The sequence below is a fragment of the Camelus bactrianus genome, chromosome 7 (genome assembly GCF_048773025.1).
Source record: "Camelus bactrianus isolate YW-2024 breed Bactrian camel chromosome 7, ASM4877302v1, whole genome shotgun sequence".
NCBI classification, from domain to species: Eukaryota; Metazoa; Chordata; class Mammalia; order Artiodactyla; family Camelidae; genus Camelus; species Camelus bactrianus.
This window is the reverse complement of record NC_133545.1, coordinates 41,903,132-41,922,172: the sequence shown is the minus strand read 5'-3', so window position 1 is coordinate 41,922,172 and position 19,041 is coordinate 41,903,132. Positions and strand designations below refer to the sequence as shown.

The following is a 19,041-nucleotide window of genomic DNA, read 5'->3' as shown; positions in this document are numbered from 1 at the left end:
GCTTTGATCACCTTAAATTCTGTCTCTGCTGGTTCTCCCTTCCCCTCTCTTTTCTACCTTTTCCTCCCTTTCAAATGAATCTTACTAAGTGTAGAAAACCCATGAGTCAGTACAATCAATTTGAAGCCAACATTTGAAGTCAGTCTAGGCCTGAATGCTGGTCCTGTCATTGGCTGTTTAACCTGGCAAATTAACCTCTCAAGGCTTCAGCTACTGCATCTGTAAAATCAAGACGACAATATATATTTCAAAAGGTGTCCATGAGACATTGCACGAAGGCCAGCACCATGCTTGGGAAATGTTCATTTTTCAAAAACGAAGAAAAGACTTCAAACTGAGAAAGTTGAACTTCCCCTGTGCCGGCTACAAACTATAAAAGCTGAATGAGTTGACTGTAGAAAAAGGTTTTGAAAGTTGCAAAACCCGTGGAAATAGCCAGATCTATTTTGCCTAATACAGATACTGAAAATCTGAGAGTTGGGGGGATCCTGAAAAGATCAGGAGGAAGAAACCACCCCTGATAACCCTGATTCTTGCAAGGCTGTTGCCTTTACACCAGCACTGCTTCCTTACTTGCTGATTCACTGCTCAGCAGAACACGCTAGTTCTGTCTTCACCTAAAGTAATTCCCCTTCCATCCACGCTTCTCTCCTGAGTTACAACCAACCTGAGAACCTGATCAGTGCCTTAAATATATAAGGTGCGCAATAAAAATTTACTTAACGGTCCTGATGTTAGAGATATACATCAGGCATTGAAAAGGATTGAAACTGTGCAAATGAGGAAAGCTGGCATGTCCTGTAAAAAAGAATCAGCAGATAGCATCCATTTTCTAGGCTGGGGGCTCCTGGCAATCCAAAGACAGCCATGAGGATCATCACCTGTTTTGTCCTATTTGACTTTTGTGGCCCAGAATCAAGGGAAAGGTTCAGAAAATAGAGTTGACTTCAAAACCCAGAAACTGGTTAGCAAGATTCACTTGAAAAATGAAATCAGATTAACAAGTTAGCACAAAAAAATGGTGCCTGCCTTAGAGAAAGATTTGAAAAATAGCAAAGGAGAGCATTTGCTAAACCATCTCCAGATACTGGGCAGCATCAGGACCACTGAAACAAAGGGAGGGAAACATTAATCCCCTTGGCTGAGTACATGGTTGCAGTCACGCAAGCCAACCAAACATTTGATGGCACGGCTATAAGATAAGAGGATAAATCAGAAAAAGTAATGTGATGCTTTAAGGCTTCACCTTAAATGACAGGATGCACTGCACGACTGCGCTGGTGCGTGGCTGCAAAGCCCGCCCTGGTGATCAGGGGCCAGCCGCACTGGAATCACCTGGTAGCTGGTTAGAAATGCAGAATCTCAGGCCCCACCCCAGACCTAATGAACCAGAATCTTTATTTTGATAAGAACCTCAGGTCATTGATGAGCAGTTAGAGTTTGAAAAGAATTCCTTTAGGTAGACCTATTCCATCAGGTGGGCTTGGTATGGAGACATTGGTCAGGAAAGAAAGCAACAGAAAGGGAACCAAAGGGTCTAAGAAGCCCACATGCATTCACTGGTGCTGATACAGGTTTCATTCATTCCGAAACACAGCCTCCTCTGCTTACTTCTAATTCAGTTTCTTTCTGCTCCTTTTCTGCTCTGCACCCCAACACTTGCCTCAGACTTTCCTTTCATGAAATAACAGCATTTGGTTCTAAGTTAAGCCTCCAGTATACAATAAGGGGAAATATTATCCATATTGATTGCCTACATTAATTTTTTTGTAAAGCAGCAGACCCATTCTGCTGATAAACAAAATGAATGAGTAGGAAGTGCAACAGCTGACTAGCCCTTTTCTTAAGAATGGAATCCAATGTTTAAGATTACATTGCTCTACCACTATTTTTTACTTTCAAAATATTTATTTATGTATAATTGAAATATGTTTGGCTTATAACATTGTATAAATTTAAGGTGCACACCATGTTGATCTGGCACGTTTACCTATTGTAATGATTGTCATTACAGTGGTAGCTAGCACCTCTGTGACATCACATTTCTTTTTTATGGTGGGAATAATTACAATCTAATCTCTTATCAAGTTTGATGATTATAATACAATATTACTGTCCATAATCACTATGCTGTGCATTAGATTTAAGTTTGCACCTTAAACCACATCTCTCCTTTTCTCCTACCCCAGCCCCTGGACACCACCATTTCAATCTCTATTTTTGATGAGTTTGGCTTTTTTAGATTTCACCCATAAGTGATATATATGGAATTTGTCATCCTCTGTTTGACTTATCTCACTTAGCATAATAACCTCAAGGTCCATTCATGTTGTTGGAAACTCTACATAAATGTACTTGTAAAAATATCTACTTTATGGTAGAGATCAGATAGTTCTCTGATTAATAGGAAATCAGGAAAGATCTCATTATTTTGGATTGATCGATTATCATGACAGAAAATCCCCATTAAGGTCATTGGCTTATTCAGAGCCACTAGGAGATCTTAGAAAACAGCAAACTATAGTTCTCAAAGTGTGGTCCTGGCACCAGCCCTAGGAAATGCAAAATCTCAGACCCTACTTTAGACTTTTTAAACCAGAAACTTTGGGAGAGAGGTCCAGTGATTTTTGGCTTAACAAGCCCTCCACGTGATTCTGATGACCACCCAAATTTTAACTCTATGATTTAAGAAGAGATGAACCCATCAGGAAGACAGAGCTGGCCAAAGGAACCAAGGAGTTTTCAGAGGAAAAAAACATACAGCAAATATTTCCAACTAGAATCGTGACTTCTCATCCTTAGAGCCCATTTAGCCGAAGGTAAAACTTGAGGGTGTTTGTTTAAATAGTCAAGTAGAAATACCTGTTTCCTATGGTGATTTTAATTGGTTGCAAACTTTCATATATTCATTTATATGAAGATGTTTTTCAAAGCAGACACCGTTTTATAATCAGCTAGCAGCCTAGAAAAGACCAAAAAGGATGCCGGCAGTTTCTCTGGTGGTATTGCTTCTCAGCTGCTTCTCAGCAGCTTCTCAGGCTTATAAAAAGTCGGCTTCGGGGTCATGTTATTTTATTCTTGTTAACTTATAGTTTCAGATAACAAAACACTGAATAATCAAATTCAGTGGCTCTTTTGCATCCTACAGTGCATTCAGCTCTCTCAGCTAATGGATACATTTCCACTCCCTTCCAAGTGTTCACTTATCATAAGAAGCATTTGAACTCCACTTTGGGATGCAAACAGCCAAACGCTGCAATTAGCCCATGCCCAGTTCTCCCGAACCAGGCGCAACCAAGACGCAGGGCAGGCCTGCATGATTTTTACGCTCAGCAGTCGATTACACTTAGCTAAGGAAGACGCACTTAAGTAAAGCGCACTGAGCTTTAATGGCTTTACCATACAGGGAAAACCAACATCTTAATACCTCAGTCTTGTTATCAAGTTAATCAAAATTTTAATATCAGAATGTGTATTAAAGTGATGTCACTTAGTACAGGCCAGGACCCTTCTTCCTCCCTCCTCGTCTGCTCCGCAGGCCACACAATGTCGTGTTATGAAAACTATCCTTAAAACCTGATGAAATATTTAAGATGTGTGTCCTGATCGTGTCATGTAAGCAAATACCAAGGAGAGCCCAACCATTAGTGAACCCGATCAGGCCAATCTCGGAGGACGGGGGAGACAATCCAGGGGTGGCAGCGCAACGGACCTGCAGGAGCGATGCCAGAGGTGCGGGCTCCTGCCAGCGCAGAGCCCAAACACCCCATGTCCTTCTTGAAAAGCGATTCTCTACTTAGTTGCCACTTGTAACTTTATTTAGGTTCAAGAGGCACTAAACCTAGGTGACTTTACTTTAAAAAGATTAAATATTCGTGCCTATAGCATTGAGATCATGGGGGGGGGGATAAAAACAAAGAACAGGTGTTCTTGAATACACGGCAAAGATACCATTTTTTTTTCTCAGCAAAAGAAATATAAGTCACACTAAATGAAACTTTGAGGATTGGAGGATCTGATAATCTTATGCGACCTTCTTCCCACTAGTGAACTTCCTCCTTGATTCAGGCCCCTGGATTCACTGATCACTTCTAGAGGCCAACTCCCAAGTCTCTAACATAGAAGCTGAAGACTTTCACAATTTCCTGACCCCAGTTCCCAGTGCCACTGGGGCCCCTTAGCCGTCTCAGTCCTCCATTGCAGCCCAGTCCCCAGCTCCATGCATGCACATGCTCAGTAACAGTTTGGTATGTGCATTAATAAATGGATACACGGATATACAAAGTGGTTCCTTCTCCTTCCCTACCCTAGACCAGCTTGGTGCCATGGAGCCCCTGCACATATTTCATATATTTCCACCCCTGTCTCTGACCCCTAGTTCTAGTTATTTGGCAAACCCTGGCAACGTTGCCTTCATAATAAATCAGAATCTGCCTCCTCTTTACCATTTCTGATAAATCTCTTTGTCTCTGGGCTGGGATACTGTGAGACCCTGCTAACTGGCCTCTCTGCCTCCATTCACGCCCTTGCATCGCCCAAATTGCCAACCCACTTCCTTTTTAAAGAGCAGAGCTCCTCTTCCTACCTCCTCCTCTCCCTCCCCCCTACCCTCATGCCCACAGATACACACGTAGACAGTCTCTCACACACACACACTCCTGCCCCAACTCATACACCTTCAATAGCTCCTCACCGTGAAACAAGCAAAGTACAGATTCAGTAACTTGATGCATCCGGATAGAATTCCACACTATCACTTCCAACCACCTTTTCCTTCCAACTTTCTACACCCTCTATACTCTCCTCCCCACCCCACTCTCTGCCCCCACCATCCCAGTAATGCCTTTCCCCACACAAAGCCTGCACCTTCTCCCTGGATGACTGCCCACATGGATTCCCAGGAATCCTGCCACTGAGCACCCCCTGACCCCAGGTGAGCCTGCCCAGCTCACTCATCCTCTGAGCCCAGGCCACTGCCTGACCTTCCACAAAGCCTTTCCAAGATATTGCCAACTAAAGTGCATCTATCCATCTCCTCTCTTCTCCTCTCATGGTGCCTTATCTTATTCTTATCACAGCACATATCACAATATGCTTCACATCAATATTTATATGCGTCGTCTCTCCCACTAGATGACAGCATCTGCAGGAGGGGCTCTGCGTTTTACTCTTTTCAATAGTCCCACACAGCTTAGCACGCAGTTTACTTAGCACCGAGGAAGAGCTCAGAGATGTGTTTGAGTATAAGCCACAACGTCATATATATAATAATGTCAGAGATACACACCTACTCTCTCTGTCTGTCTGTCTTATACACACACACACACTTATGCACAGGCGCATGCACACACAGCTGGCCCCAACTCAAAAATTTCACCCAAGGACTCTGAAATCCACATACAAGAATATTTTGTTGAACGCTGTGCCGCCTATGGCCTTCACTTTTCTCATATAACTTCCTCAGGCAGTTAGTGAAATAGTCCATCACGTAAATAGCATGTAATTTGCAAGCTCCCTGGAAAGCACACCTAGATGGACACGCACAGCCCAGCTCCTGGCCATTTCCCTGGGGATGGGCACTGATTTTTGCATTGGGAGAGCCATTCCAGGCGTCCAGCAGAGCTCTCTACCCCCCCTCCACACGGGTGTGCTCCTCCAGACAGCCAAACTGGGCTCCCTGCTTTGCATTCAGCCCTCACGGTGCTACTCTCCCTTTGATTCAGTGAGTCACTTTCTCCCAATCAGCCATTTTCTGGCTCCTACCCAACAGCTGGCTTCGGCCCAGAAGTCTCTGCCAGATCAGCATGTGAAATGTCGTTGACGTCGGCAGGCACTCCGTAAGTCCCCTCTTGGGTTAGACCCTCTTGTGTTCCCACAGATGTAGCCGCAGGGCATTCGGCTCAGAGCAGATTGCCAGCTTGTCCTTGTGACCTGGGCATCCCAATCTGCTTACCAACTAGCAAGCACAAACATTTGTCTGCATTTTCCTCAATTTAGCAAATAAACTCTTCATTCAAGACACTGGGCAGACCTCAAAGGTGATAAACTGAAGGAATGTGATTAAAACACCAAAAACATATTAGAACCCCCCCCCCCCCCGAGTAAAAATGACTTTCAGTCTGAAGGAAAGAAATAGACGCTGGAGAGCTGGAAATGGAATTTTAAAATTACTAAATATAAGACCAAAAATATTTGTTTTCATATTTTTCCTACTCCTATTTTGAGGTAGAGAAAATTATTTTTCTTCCAGATCATTTCCTCCCGAGAGCTTGTACTTGGAACCCAGAGCAGTTCTGATCCTCTGATTGGTAAAAGCTGTTGTAGAGAATGTGTTTAATTAAATCCTACTTTCTGGAAATAAATAGGCTAGTTAGCTGCTATTCACAGCTCTTTAATGTCTCTCCTATCAGTGGCGTTATCAGCTGGAAAAGGTGTGGACTTGGTTCACCCCCGATTCCAAGTAGGAAAATGTCTTCCTGGCCTTATCCACATGTTTTTCTTTTATTGGTTCTTTTGGTGAAGTTACAGGGCCAAGTTTCTGGAACCAGGGTGACATTTATTCATTTATTAAGTCAATCAAAATAATTCAACTGAACTAAAAAAAAATTTTTTTAAAGCTCAGTTAAAAATAATAGAAATAAATAAGACAGCTCTTGGCTCAATTCATAGTCTATCAGTGAAGATGGACAGGAAGCCCGAGAACAGGCCGACAGGTGGCGTAACAGACGTGAGCCAGGGCTGGAGCCCCAGGCACGACAGATCTGCCCGGGGGGGCTTCACAGAGGAGGAGGTGCTTGAGCAGAGGTGACCTGCATGGAGATTCCCAACAGGCACAGATTCCACGGAAGTGGGGTTTGTGACAGAACTGCATCCCTGGATACCAGGGTGGAAAATGGAGACTTTATAGGTTAAGTCTTAACAACAATGAAACTTTCTTAAGCACCGCCTTTAGACTTGTGTTTTTCACCCTGACAGGTTATAGTTTCTTACAGCGACAACAATATCTCCCGTCGCACATGCCCCTCTGCACTGTGACCTTGGCCATCTCCCATTAAGAGAAGGAGTCTATATCTACAGTCCCTGGACGTGGGTGAGCCCTGTGCCTGCTTCCATCAATAGACGTGCATGGAAGTAACACTGAGGTTGTCCCAGGCACAGGCCTTCACTGGCTTGGCTTCTTTAACTTCTTCCCTCTTGAAAACCAGCCCCCACGTGAGAAGTGTGCCTCCCCGTGAGCCCACCATGCTGGGAAAAGGCCAAACCACATGAGAGACCCTGGAGGATGAGATGCCACATGGAGAGAAAGAGACAGATTGAGAAAAACAGAGACAGAGAGAGAAAGAAAAAGGAGGAGGAGGAAGAGGGGGAGGAGAGAGGTGCAGGGTCCTAGAGGTACCAGACACATGAATGAAGGCACCACCTTGGGACCCACCCTCCAGCCCCAGCAGCCCCAGCTGACTGCACGCAGATCAGAGATGAACGGCCCTGCGGATTCCTTCCTGAGTGCCTGACCTGTGAAGCTGTGAGCAAGATAAAATGACTGGTTTAAGCCACTGAGTTTGGGGATAGTTATTTCTGTGCAGTGATGCCTTTACCAAAATACAGAGGTTCTAAGGTGAGTCTATGATGCTGAGAGGAACAGAACCCTAACATGACTTAGGATGTCATCTTGTTGGCCCACAAATAGCGAGATAAGAGAGAAACCTAAGCCCCTTTGTGTTCTCTGCTGTTCTGTGTGTACTTCCATTCCACTTCTGGGATTGATCTTCTCCCTTTATGTGGGTCAAAGGCAAACGATACGGCAATTCATAATATTCCTCCCTAACGCTTAAAAGATCTTCTGTGGAAGCTAAGGAATCTCCCTGGGAGTTGTCTTCCCCGTGCCCAACTTCTGAGTGAGGAGCTATTTAAGTGTTAACCTGTCAAATAATGGAGAAGACATTTTCTGTCCATTTTCCATCTTGGCTATAAGCTCCAAGAGTATACTCGCGCACAGATTAAGAAAGACTTGGGCATTCACCACTCACGTGGCCTCAGAAGCACACTTACCTGCTTTGAAGGCTTTGAAAATCTCTAGGAGGACACTGTAATATTTCACTTCACTTCAGGGAAAGAGTCACTCAAGTTTTTATGCATGGTTAATATGAAAGATGGAAAAAAATCGGCTAAAGGCATTGAGTTTTACATCAGGCAGGGACTAGTTTAGTCTTAGAAACTAGCACAGGATGTTAGAATCACTTGCTATGTGGCTACAAGGCCCACCCCCCCCCCAACCAAACACTAAGGTGCTGCCCACCAGAGCTTTCCACAGCGCAACAGACTCCCCCAATCCGCTATGAACGCCGGGAGGTACACTCAATAGCTCAGTCTTCTGTCTCCTTTCCCCACCCCTACCCAACCTGAGCCCCAGCTTTGAGTCCTGGATTCACGGACTCTGATTTCACTCCACTTGGAAATTAGCAAATGGCAAGACTGACCACAAGACTTGTCATCAGGCAGGACCTTTGTGAAATGGCTCTCTAATTAGCCATTTCATATTTTTGTTATTTCTTTTGCGATTCATGTTAAAAATATGTTCCATGGATGCCAGCCTGCTAGGACGCTAGGAGCCCTAGTCACTCAGCAGCAACTCAGTGAAATAATAAATAACTGCACCGGCCGCCCCACCGCCCACATCAGCTCTTCCCCACGCGCCCCCGGGGCCACGAGGCCAGGCTCCCCACCCAAGTCACCGTGCTCTGCGGGGCACACAAGCGGTCACACAGACAAGGAAGGGAGCCTGCCCTCCCAGGAGCCTGCTCGGGGCAAAGAGAGGAGGACTGAGGGTATGTCTCCCGTATCGGAGGTCAGCCAAGGACTGGGGGTAAAAAACTGTCTTCTCGGACACGCTGTTATCACAAACAGCATATCTCTTGAGTGAAACTTCAGGAATGGAGGTTCCTAAGGGAAAGATGCCATTTCATCCACTAAGCCAGATCAGCTGGAACTGGGAGGTAATGGCTTACATCTGCAGAACAGCTTGGACCGGGACCTTGTGTTCTGTCAGCTTGTAGGCGGGGTCCCCTCGCAGGCTCTGGCTAAGACTTCGGCCGGGTCCTAGCCCCACCCTGGCCCACATTCATCGTCCTTACTGAGCATCTCAGGAAAGAAATAGTAACTTCCCCTAAGAGGCTCACCCTTCCTCATCTGTGTTAGAAAAACAGTAGGGAACTATCAAAATATGACAGAGAAAGATGTTATTCAGGCAACCCTGGGCTACAGTCATCACGCTCATGGTAGTAAACCAGATGTGGCCTGACATCCCAGGCAATCTGTCAGCAGGAGGTGACGAGACAGCGAGACAGAGAGCAGCGAGGCAGAGGGAACTTAGCCTCCCTGCCCACCCCACAGAAGGCTGGGTGTTCATTTAGGGCCCCGGGTTTTAATTCAGCCTATCACTGAGATGTCAAAGAAATAAGAAATTCCATAGCAGCATGAAAATTTATGTTCACTCAGGGACACCCAGAAACACTTGTGTTCTTTCTAGAACCTTCTGTACACAAGGAACAGAGCTCTGATTAGAGACCATCACTTCCCTTACTTTTTGTACCCTTCTTGGCACACAATCCCCAGGGAGCAGGTCTTGGACGCTTTTTAATTCATAGATTTCTAGCTAATGTCAGTCTCTTGATCCAGCAGACATAGGTGACTGACAGTGGAGACGGCCACTGAAAAATCACATCTCGTGCGACAGGAAATAAGCAGAAAGGGCAGAGCTGAGGAAAACAGTACTGTTGTTCCTCCAAGGCCCTGTGGGATGAGATAAAGAATAAAGGCAGTTAGTGGAATGTTCTAGCCATTCATTTTTCTTTTGGCTTTCTTGATTTTTTTTTTTAAGCAATCGTTTTGTGATTTGGACATCTGCCAAACATCGATTCTTTTCAAAAGTCCCTAACATCCATCAGGTATTGTTTCTAAATAAAGAATAGGCTTTTCTTAAGCTTCATCAGTGCTGCCTGCATAACAAAATAATTGATGTTAGAAATAGATTTTGTCTTAGAGTGACATGGGGTTTCAATGAAATCCTAAACTGTCAGTATTTCCTGATCATTTGGTGTAAGTCTGCTGAGTGCCATGCTTTCTATATAGACAGACTGTCTTGTTCCCAAACTCAGGAGGAATGCAAGCAGAACCCATGTGTTCCATGATTTCTTTGCCCGACACTCCAAACATTAAAGAAACCAAATTTCCTTTAGGACTATACATCTTAGGAAAAAGATCCTTAGTACAATCTAACACAAAAGAATAATGATGTGGCCACAAATGGCCTCTTTTTAATATTTTTTTTTAATTTAAAAATTTTTCATTACTTTTTTTTGGGGGGAAAGTTATTAGATTTATTTATTTCCTTTTTTTAAATGGGGTTACTGGGAACTGAACCCAGGAACTTGCGCATGCTAAGCAAGCACTCTACCACTAAGCTGTACCCTCTCCTACAAGTGGCCTCTTGATTGTTCATATGGAGTTTTTTAAACTGGTCTTTTCTGGAGAGAGATGAGACACAAAGTCACTGTTTTAAAATTGTATTTTATACCAAAAAAAAAAAAAAGCCAACTCTGAAAACAACATAAATGGCTAATTACGGAAAGTCGATTGAATTAATTTTGATATATTTATATGGCCTAATGCTCTAAAGCCTTTTAAAATGGCAATGACATCTGTATTTATCCATAGCAAAGAGGCTCATGATATATTAAGTGAAAAAGTAGGTTAGACTGCATAGTATAATGCATATTTTGCTTTTTAAAAAGTGCATGTAGCTCCACAGAAAAATATCTAGACAAACATGTCAAGATAACTCATATGTCAAAACAATAACAGTGCTTAACCCTGAATTTTGGGTGGAATTATGAGGGATTTTAATTTTCTTCTTTCCACTCTTATTTATAGTATGACTTGACTTTAATTCTATTACTTTGTATTAAAAAATGGTATTTTCAATTATAATATTTTTGTTTAAAATATGGATTCTTAGCGTGTTTCTAAACTGTGTGAGCTCATTCTGTCATTCAGCACTGAAGATTCTAGAATGGCTAGGAAGGCATCTGTCCTCAAAGACACTTTTACATAGGAAGACAGTGCAAAAAAAATCTATAGCGGATAAAGAGATATTCAAGACAAAGCTGGCAATAAGGAGTAAACAGATCACATACCCAGGGTGTTTTAAAATTCTCAACCTAAACAGCTTCTGAAAGTGTTATAGAAACATTTTTTTAATCCATCAAATCCCAGAAATTCAGAGTTAGTAAAAAAGTCTTTTGGAGCTGAGTGGAAGTTATCTCTTGAAAGCTATTAAGAAAGACTTACTAAACAACAAGTCAACTAGGTTACGTGGAGACTCCTTTCATTTTCTTAAAAGAGCCACTGGATTGTGTCTTCTAGGGGACAAACTACATCCTTCTTAACTCTTGTGTACGCCCACTCTGTGCAGGGCCAGAAATCAGAGGTGCGGGACAAAAGGGTTACTATTTTTTTTCATATTACATATTACATTATTATAATGCACATACTAGTGCATTCCTTACATGTCTTGAAATAAGGCCATTTCTTACAAATGGATGTTATCAATAGTCCTCTGTCAAACCCACTTAGAAGTAACACTGTGAAAAGGATTCTTTTTATGCTGAAAGGTAGTACCAACTACATCCTATTCAGGTTTTGAACTAAAATTTTTCCCTTGATTAACCTACAAGATTAACAGGTTCTATAACTTTAGATTTCATTAACAAAATTTAAACTGGTAGTAGAACGTCAAATGAGAAGTAATCAAATACATTTCATCTGAAAATTGAGATTCTTTTACATGTTTCACTTCTTTTGACTGCTTACTATTTGATTGGGATACATTAACATTTTCTTTTCATCATAATCAAATCAAGTAATTCTAACGTGAAATGTCATTTTCCTGCAAAGTATTCTTCTGATATAACATTCTTTTCATGCCAAGCATTGTAATTGGTATTGTTCGCTGCTGTCACTGAATTATCTTCATTATATAGAGGTATCAATTTTGCAAAGACAGAACATTGGGATGCAACAAAGAATGGGATGTTATTCACAATTTCATTGTCAGCCAACAGTGATGATATTCAAAGAGAAAGAAAAGTCGTGTGTGTGTGTGTGTATCATGCACACAGAGTAAACCATAGAATAGAAACATGACGTTTCAACAATAATGAAACAGGACAGTCTCCTATAACTGTGACCAATTTTGAAAAAGAAAAGAGGGATTTAGTCCACTAAATAATATTCTTCTTGAAGCTCTCTGTGAATAAGACAGTGGAAAAGGAGAACATGTAATATCCCAAAGCAGAGGCTTTCTGCATCCCCAGTTCTTCCTCCTTATTCCCCTGCTACTCTGTCTTCTCGTGCCCCCCTTCCCATCACACACACACACACACACACACACACACACACACACACATTATAGTAGCTAGGAATTTACCAAAACATCACAAGAGTTTAAAAAAAAAAAAGAAGAAGCAGAAGATAGTCACTGCACTTAACTCTAAGAGTGGCCTGAAATGAATGATGTACTAGAAAAGGCTAGATTCAGATCTCTGGCTACACAGCACATGGGGCTTTTCCAGGCTTTCTTGTGTAAGTCAGATGTCTGTCATCTATGAAACACAGTAACCCTGACTTGTTACTTAGAAAACAGCCATCTTAAGTCCAGATTTAGACGAACAACTGAAGAGAAATGCAGCCCTTCTTGAACTGGAGAATCATAAATGGGGAAGGGGGATCAAAAATTCCCTTTCAAACTTGAACCTTATTTTTTGTCGTTGTTAAGTTATAAATTCTAAACTGCTATCTAAACATCAGAGGAAGATTAATCCAAAAATTGAGAACTGAACATATTTTACATTCTAATTTTGTTTAAAAGTATGATTATTTTCTCTTTCTTTTGTTTCTTGTTAAAATTTTAGCATCGTCAGGTCAAGGGATTCTGGCATAAACTCACATCTTCCTGAAATGTTTCATTAGGGTGAAATACCCTGTCTTTGTATCTGAGTTCACTTTTTTTGGATGGGGTAAGAGAGAGCGAGATTCTGATGGTGGGAAGGGGCGTTTGCTGGGGAGGGAGGCGAGCACTGGCAGTGCTTCCCAGATGCACGCTGCCACGCTTTAGGGCAGTTTACTTTAAAATGTACGTGGGAGAGGCTTCTAGACTCTGCCTTTCCACACCTAATAACTCACCCTTCAAGCCTTCATGCCCGAACTTATCAAGGTTGGGAACGATTTTTTTTATTATTATTATTTAAAAGTCTTCATTGCAGTTACTTCCTCTGAAACAGACCACCTCTTTCATTAGGAATATTTATGGGAAATAATATATTTGTACAGTTGAAAGCATCACCTGTTTTGCTAAGTCAGTTCTTGTCTGAATGCAAATAGACTGTTAGAGGGTTTACTCAACAACACTTGCTAATGGAAAGTACTAATCAAAACTTTTCTACAGCAGTAAATTTTTATATTTTTTAACCACTGGATTCCAATTAAATGTATTCAATATAGCAAGCTTTGATTAAAAAAATTTTTAAAAGAGATTATGTATACAGCACTGTGGAAAACAAGGCAGGCTAGGTATGCAGGCTCTTGTACATTCTTAATAGAAGTCTTTACCTGAAGGTAAAACCCAATAAAGTGTGCCCTATAATGTGCTAGGGACTCAGTGTTGATTTACCTGGGTTACCCCGTCAGCAGAAATCAACTTTACCAGGTACACAGTATGCTTATATATTTAGTGCATATAAAAATGTATATAAAAGATCCTTTTTTCTTTTTATAAAGAAGTACTGAATTTCATTAGGGCACTTTTTTTTTATTTAAAAAGTTCTTTGTTAACCATGGGATATACTGATTGCAAATAAAGGAAGTTATGGCACTGTGCTGATGTTTATAAAAGGAGGGAAAATCCTTAACGTGAGCTTACAATTTCAATGAAAAAAAAAAAAAGAGCATAAATACAAGGTTTGGCCTTACTCGAATATACGTTAGCAACATCTTTCAAAGAATCTCCTTGATTTCACTGATATATAAATATTTTCCTAAATGACTCAAAAAGATGTTATTTTGTTTAATTGAAGTCTGCGAGGAAAGGTCTGGGAATAGACGACTGAAAATCATTTGGGTTTTGTGGAGGGGGAAAAATCTCAATTTTTTTCTCATCTGAGGATATTTAAACAACATCTTTGCACATTTCCTGTAAAAATTTCACAGACCTTTCATATGCACGATTCTTTCCCCTATATTTAAGTTTCAGGATTAGTTGCAGTCTTAAAAAAAAATATTTAATTCTCTTTGCTCGGTGACATGGCTTAATGAATCTAGGTTGAGTTTCTTTAGGAAACATAAGAAGCTTCTTGACAACTGAGAAGTCTCCCAGACACTCATTCCTGTCAGAGTTTTCCAAAACCACCCATAAGCCGAGGCCACGAGGTGCCTACATCAGACAAGAAAAGAAGACTGCGGCTTCCCTCCCTGACCTCGGTTATGTTTGAGTGAGAAATGTGTTTATCGCTCAGTCTCGCTGAGTGTTTAAATGTCCCTATTGTGCGAATTATGAGTGCTTTGAGTGCAAATTATGAGTGCGGCAGCCACTCTTTATAATTTCCAACTGTCTGATCCACTCTTTCTGTCCTTGCTCACCGTCCACCTTTGAGAATTGCAAAAAGCCAGGCCCGTTATTATTTTTAATAATGCCATTGACTTAAAGCCTTGATTGAAGTGCTCTGGTGATTTTTCTTTCCCTCAAAATGTATATTGTTTTTTAAAGCATTTCTTTAAGACTCTGCATTTTCAAGGAGGAAAGAGAAAGGAGAGACGGTGATATTAGTCAACTGTGGCAGACATTCTTTTTAATCCCAAGATTAAAAAGACGAAAACCCAAGAACTGCAGAAAAGAACTGCCTTTTTGCCTTGGGCCCCTGACTTTTAGAGGGTAGGGCTGCTGATGAGAGGAGGGGTTACGGGAAAGAGAAAGGCAAATACAACTCTGCAAGCAGCGGGGCTGCGGAGCGCTGCGCGGGGGGCCCGTCTGCGCCCTGGCTGGTCCGTGCGCACCCACGGGAGGGGTCTGGGAGCCAGGTGCCTTCCTCCCGGGACAACGGACCTTCCGATGCCCGAGCACTGAAACACGTTGCTCACGGGTTTCAGGAGTAGGAGGTAGGGAACGACAGTTTGACAAGTGAAGCACAGATACACCCGGTCCCTCCTCCCTTGTCCTGGTGCTGCCACCTCCCTCCCCAGCAAACGCCCCCTCCCACCCACTCCTTACAAAGGAAAGCGAAATCTATTAACTCTTTGCTCCCAGGAATCCCGTCTGCCCCTCCCTGAAACGTGCACATAAGGGTGGCAGCCTTGATAGGGGTCCCGGGGAAGGAGAGGTACCCGTGCCAGGGGCCCCGGCGTCGCAGCACCGGCTGCTTGGCTCCTCCTGGAGCCCGCCGCGTTTTCCTCAGCTCGCGCGCCCTCTGGCGCCGCTATGGAGAAATTCACCGGGTGGGGGGAGCCTTAGAAGAAAATACACAGCAGAGTGGTGCCTTTGGCCAGGAAGGGAGCAAGGTGGGCGGCCTGTTCCACTGGCCGCCACCTACCTAACACATTGGCCTGGGCTCTTCCTCGTGTGTCAAGGTGACAGAACCTGAGGTCATGGTTTTTCTGGGCTATTTGTTAGACACCAGTGACCTTACCCAAACAGACTTTCCTGAGATCCCGGATTTAAAAAGGAAAGCAAGGAGGTCCTGTGACTTCCAGAGCCCCCCTACCCACTGCTGCCCCCCAGCTCCCTCTCTACACACACACACACACACCCCTATTTTCTTTACTCGTCCACAGGGATTCCGACACATTATTCATAAATCCATGTGATGGTGTTTCTGTTGTCAGCTTGGCTAAGCTAAAGTCCTCAGTTATCCCATTAGACACTTATCTAGGTGCAGCTGTGAAGGGGTTTTGCAGATGTCATTAAAGTCACTAATTGGTTGGCTTTAATAAGGGATATTATAATGGATAATCTGGGTGGGCCTGACTTAATCAGTTGGAAGCCCTTAAAAGCAGGGCTGACACTTCCCAGAGAGAAAGAGACAGAGAGATAGAGAAGAAATTCTGGCTGTGGACAACAGCTTCAGCCATGCCCATAGAGCTCCACTCTGCTTGTGATCGTCTCTTCGTTATTGCCTGTCCTACAGATTTTAGACCTGCTCAGCTAGAAGCCAATTCCGTTTAATAATATATATAATACACATAGTGGTTCTGTATATGGTTGAACCCTAACTGATACAGTCTGCATGGCCCAAATCAGAAATAGTACTAAAGAAATTCACAGTGCCAGAGGAGTCTACCCCAAGTCTTCCCAACTGTCAGTCAATAAATAGTTTCTGAAGGTCTGTCGCTGGTAGAGACAAGGCACTGTACTCTGGAGATGCAAGGAGAACAGAGCTGACAGGGCTTCTTCCCTTACTTGTGAAGCTTTCTCATACACTCACCCAACTCCATATGGCAACTTTGGACTTTGCAGACCTGGACCAGAAGCTAGCTTTAATTAATGGTTTGTTGTGGGTACCAGTGGCATGCTTGGAGCTATGCAAAAATCCAGTAGGAGGAGGACGCCCATGAGGAGAACCAGACGGCAGTCTTTGCCTGAAGGCCCTCAGTCTATCACCACTAAAGGCAAAATGCTCATTTATCCCTTTGCCAAGCACCCTGAGTCATCCGCCCCCACAACGCATTTTTCTTTGCACTTACTGTTTCTATATATGGCAAAGGGGTGACACTGATAATGGATCAGAGCTGTAGAATGTTGGCAAAAGCAAACTCAACTCAGGCTGGGAACAGGGAGCCCCCTGTCTAGATTCATCAGCAGAACCATTGGGTCCTACGCCAAACTGAGAAGCCCAATAAAAGACCTCATTCCTTCTCCAACATCTCCTACCCCTGCCTCAAGGCTCAATGCCTATTCCATGATGGCAGCAACCCAGTGCATTTCAATCCAACAAGCGTTTAATGAGTACCTTCCATGCTGCAAGTTTACCTTCTACAGTCTGGTGTCCTGACGTAGCTTTTGTAATCACCATCAGCCTGCAATTGAATTGCTGTATTTAGTGATAACTTTCATGGATATCCTATTGGCTTCTCCATGTTGTTGTTGTTGTTGTTGTTTACCTTTGGGGTTATTTTTCTCTTTGATGTTCACACTTTCCCTTGGGTTCATTCAGAACTCTTTCCTAATTTTACCTCCTGTTCGCCTGTTTGCTTCCCTCTCTGGAAGGATTTTCTTCTCATCCTAATCATCATGATAATAAAGTAGGTGTGTTCAAGGGCTCTGTATTGGTCACCCTGTTGTCTGAATCTATTCCCTCTCCTCAAGGATGAACCGTTGGCCCCATATCTATATCTCTGGGTGGACTTCTCTCCTGAGCCTGTGTATTCTATTGCTGTGGACACTTGGGTGCACCACGAGCACCAGTTCCCCCCAAAAACTCAACATCTTCTTTCCTTCATTTCTAATCTGGTGTTCATCCTAAAAGCCCCAGCTGAGTTAATGGTGTCAAGAACTGTGTCTACCCAAACGTCTACTCCAGGAACTCAAGAGGCACTCCAGCTTTCCTCTTGCTTACCCTGCACATCCAGTGGGTACCTGAGTTTTATCAGCTCCTTGCAGAATGTCTCTGGTCTCTGCTCCTCCATCCCATACCCACTGTAAGTGCCTTAATCTAGGCCTTACAAATTCCACATCAGGACCAATGGTCTTCTAATAGTTTCCCTGTCTCCATGTCTCTGCTCTCTCTCCCATTCACCTTTCCAAAATGCAAATCCTCTTGTGAAACCTTCCTGTTTTAGAAGTGTCAGTGGTTTTCTGAAAGCTTTCTGTGACCCTCTGCCTTACCTTCCCACCCCAACTCAGGGCTAGCTGATGGGTAGCCCTTCTCTTCGTTCCAGCTGCATCCCAATCTTACCCCATCATAGCTCTTAGCACAATGGAGCATTTTCTTCTTTAATGAAATATTTCAAACATAGATAAAAGTACAAAAAATAACACAACAAGCATCAAACTGAACAAATCTCTGATGTATTCATTTGGTATTTCTTAGCCATGATAAATTACCCATGATAAAAACAGCTGAGAGCCCTTTGTGACATTGGAGCCACCGCTGTTCAAGTTCGGGTTTGATTTTCTGGCTTAGCTTTTGCACTGGACTATCAATGCCCTGGTAACAGTTTTCCTCCCTGCAAATCCCCAGCACTTGCCAGGGGGAGTAAAGGGACTGAGTAAAGATTTGTTAACTGCTTGTGTGATTGGGTAGCTCCACCGCACGACTCCTGTGGATCATTCTTCATCACATTAAAATGCCACCTCTTAAACCTTTGCCTGATTAATATGCGATGCTTTCAGAGGTATTTGATTCTAGTAAGTGATCCCTGTTATCCAGAGGTGTTACCCTTAACTAGTGGTTCTCTCTGGCGACTGCACGTTGGGCTCCATTGGGGAGACACTACAGTGCTAGTATCTGGATTCCGCCCCCAGCCATCCCTATCTAATGGGTGAGGTGCCTCCTGGGCAGTGGGCTGTTAAAAGCTCCCAGGTGCTTATAATACACTGACACAGCTGAGAACCTCATTACCTCCTACGTGGCATCATTATCATCAGCGTCATCGTTATTACCAGCGCTAGCACTTGGTGAGCATTAACTCTATGCTACTTATGTACATTATCATGTTTATTTCTCACCACAACCTAAGTATTTTCATTACCCTCATTTTACAGAGGAAGAAAGCGACACTCAGTAGGGTTAAAGAGCCTGCCCAAAGTCAAATAGCCCCAAGCCGTGCTGCTCTCACTGCATCACCAGTTCCCACCAGGACCAGAGTTCCATCCCTTTAACTGGGCTATGACTCTTATAAAGCCCAGGATGAACAGAATTTCAAATACCCCTAAAGAAAGTCGTTGAAGCCTGGCCTTACCCGTGCTCTCTAAAACTCTGAGCCTTAATTGCTAAC

General features: G+C 43.1%; 1 protein-coding gene across 4 annotated transcripts in view; it reads right to left on the bottom strand.

Moving 5' to 3' along the window:
- Positions 1-19,041, bottom strand: part of TRIL (TLR4 interactor with leucine rich repeats) — a 113,524-nt gene that overhangs the window by 21,048 nt on the left and 73,435 nt on the right. The window contains exon 4 of one of the 4 annotated variants that reach the window (XM_074367294.1): positions 9,533-9,789. The exons of the other annotated variants lie outside the window; for them this stretch is intronic. The gene's annotated coding sequence lies outside the window, so the exon portion shown is untranslated. Of the gene's footprint in view, positions 1-9,532; positions 9,790-19,041 lie in introns of those variants that run through there. 4 annotated transcript variants of the gene reach the window in all.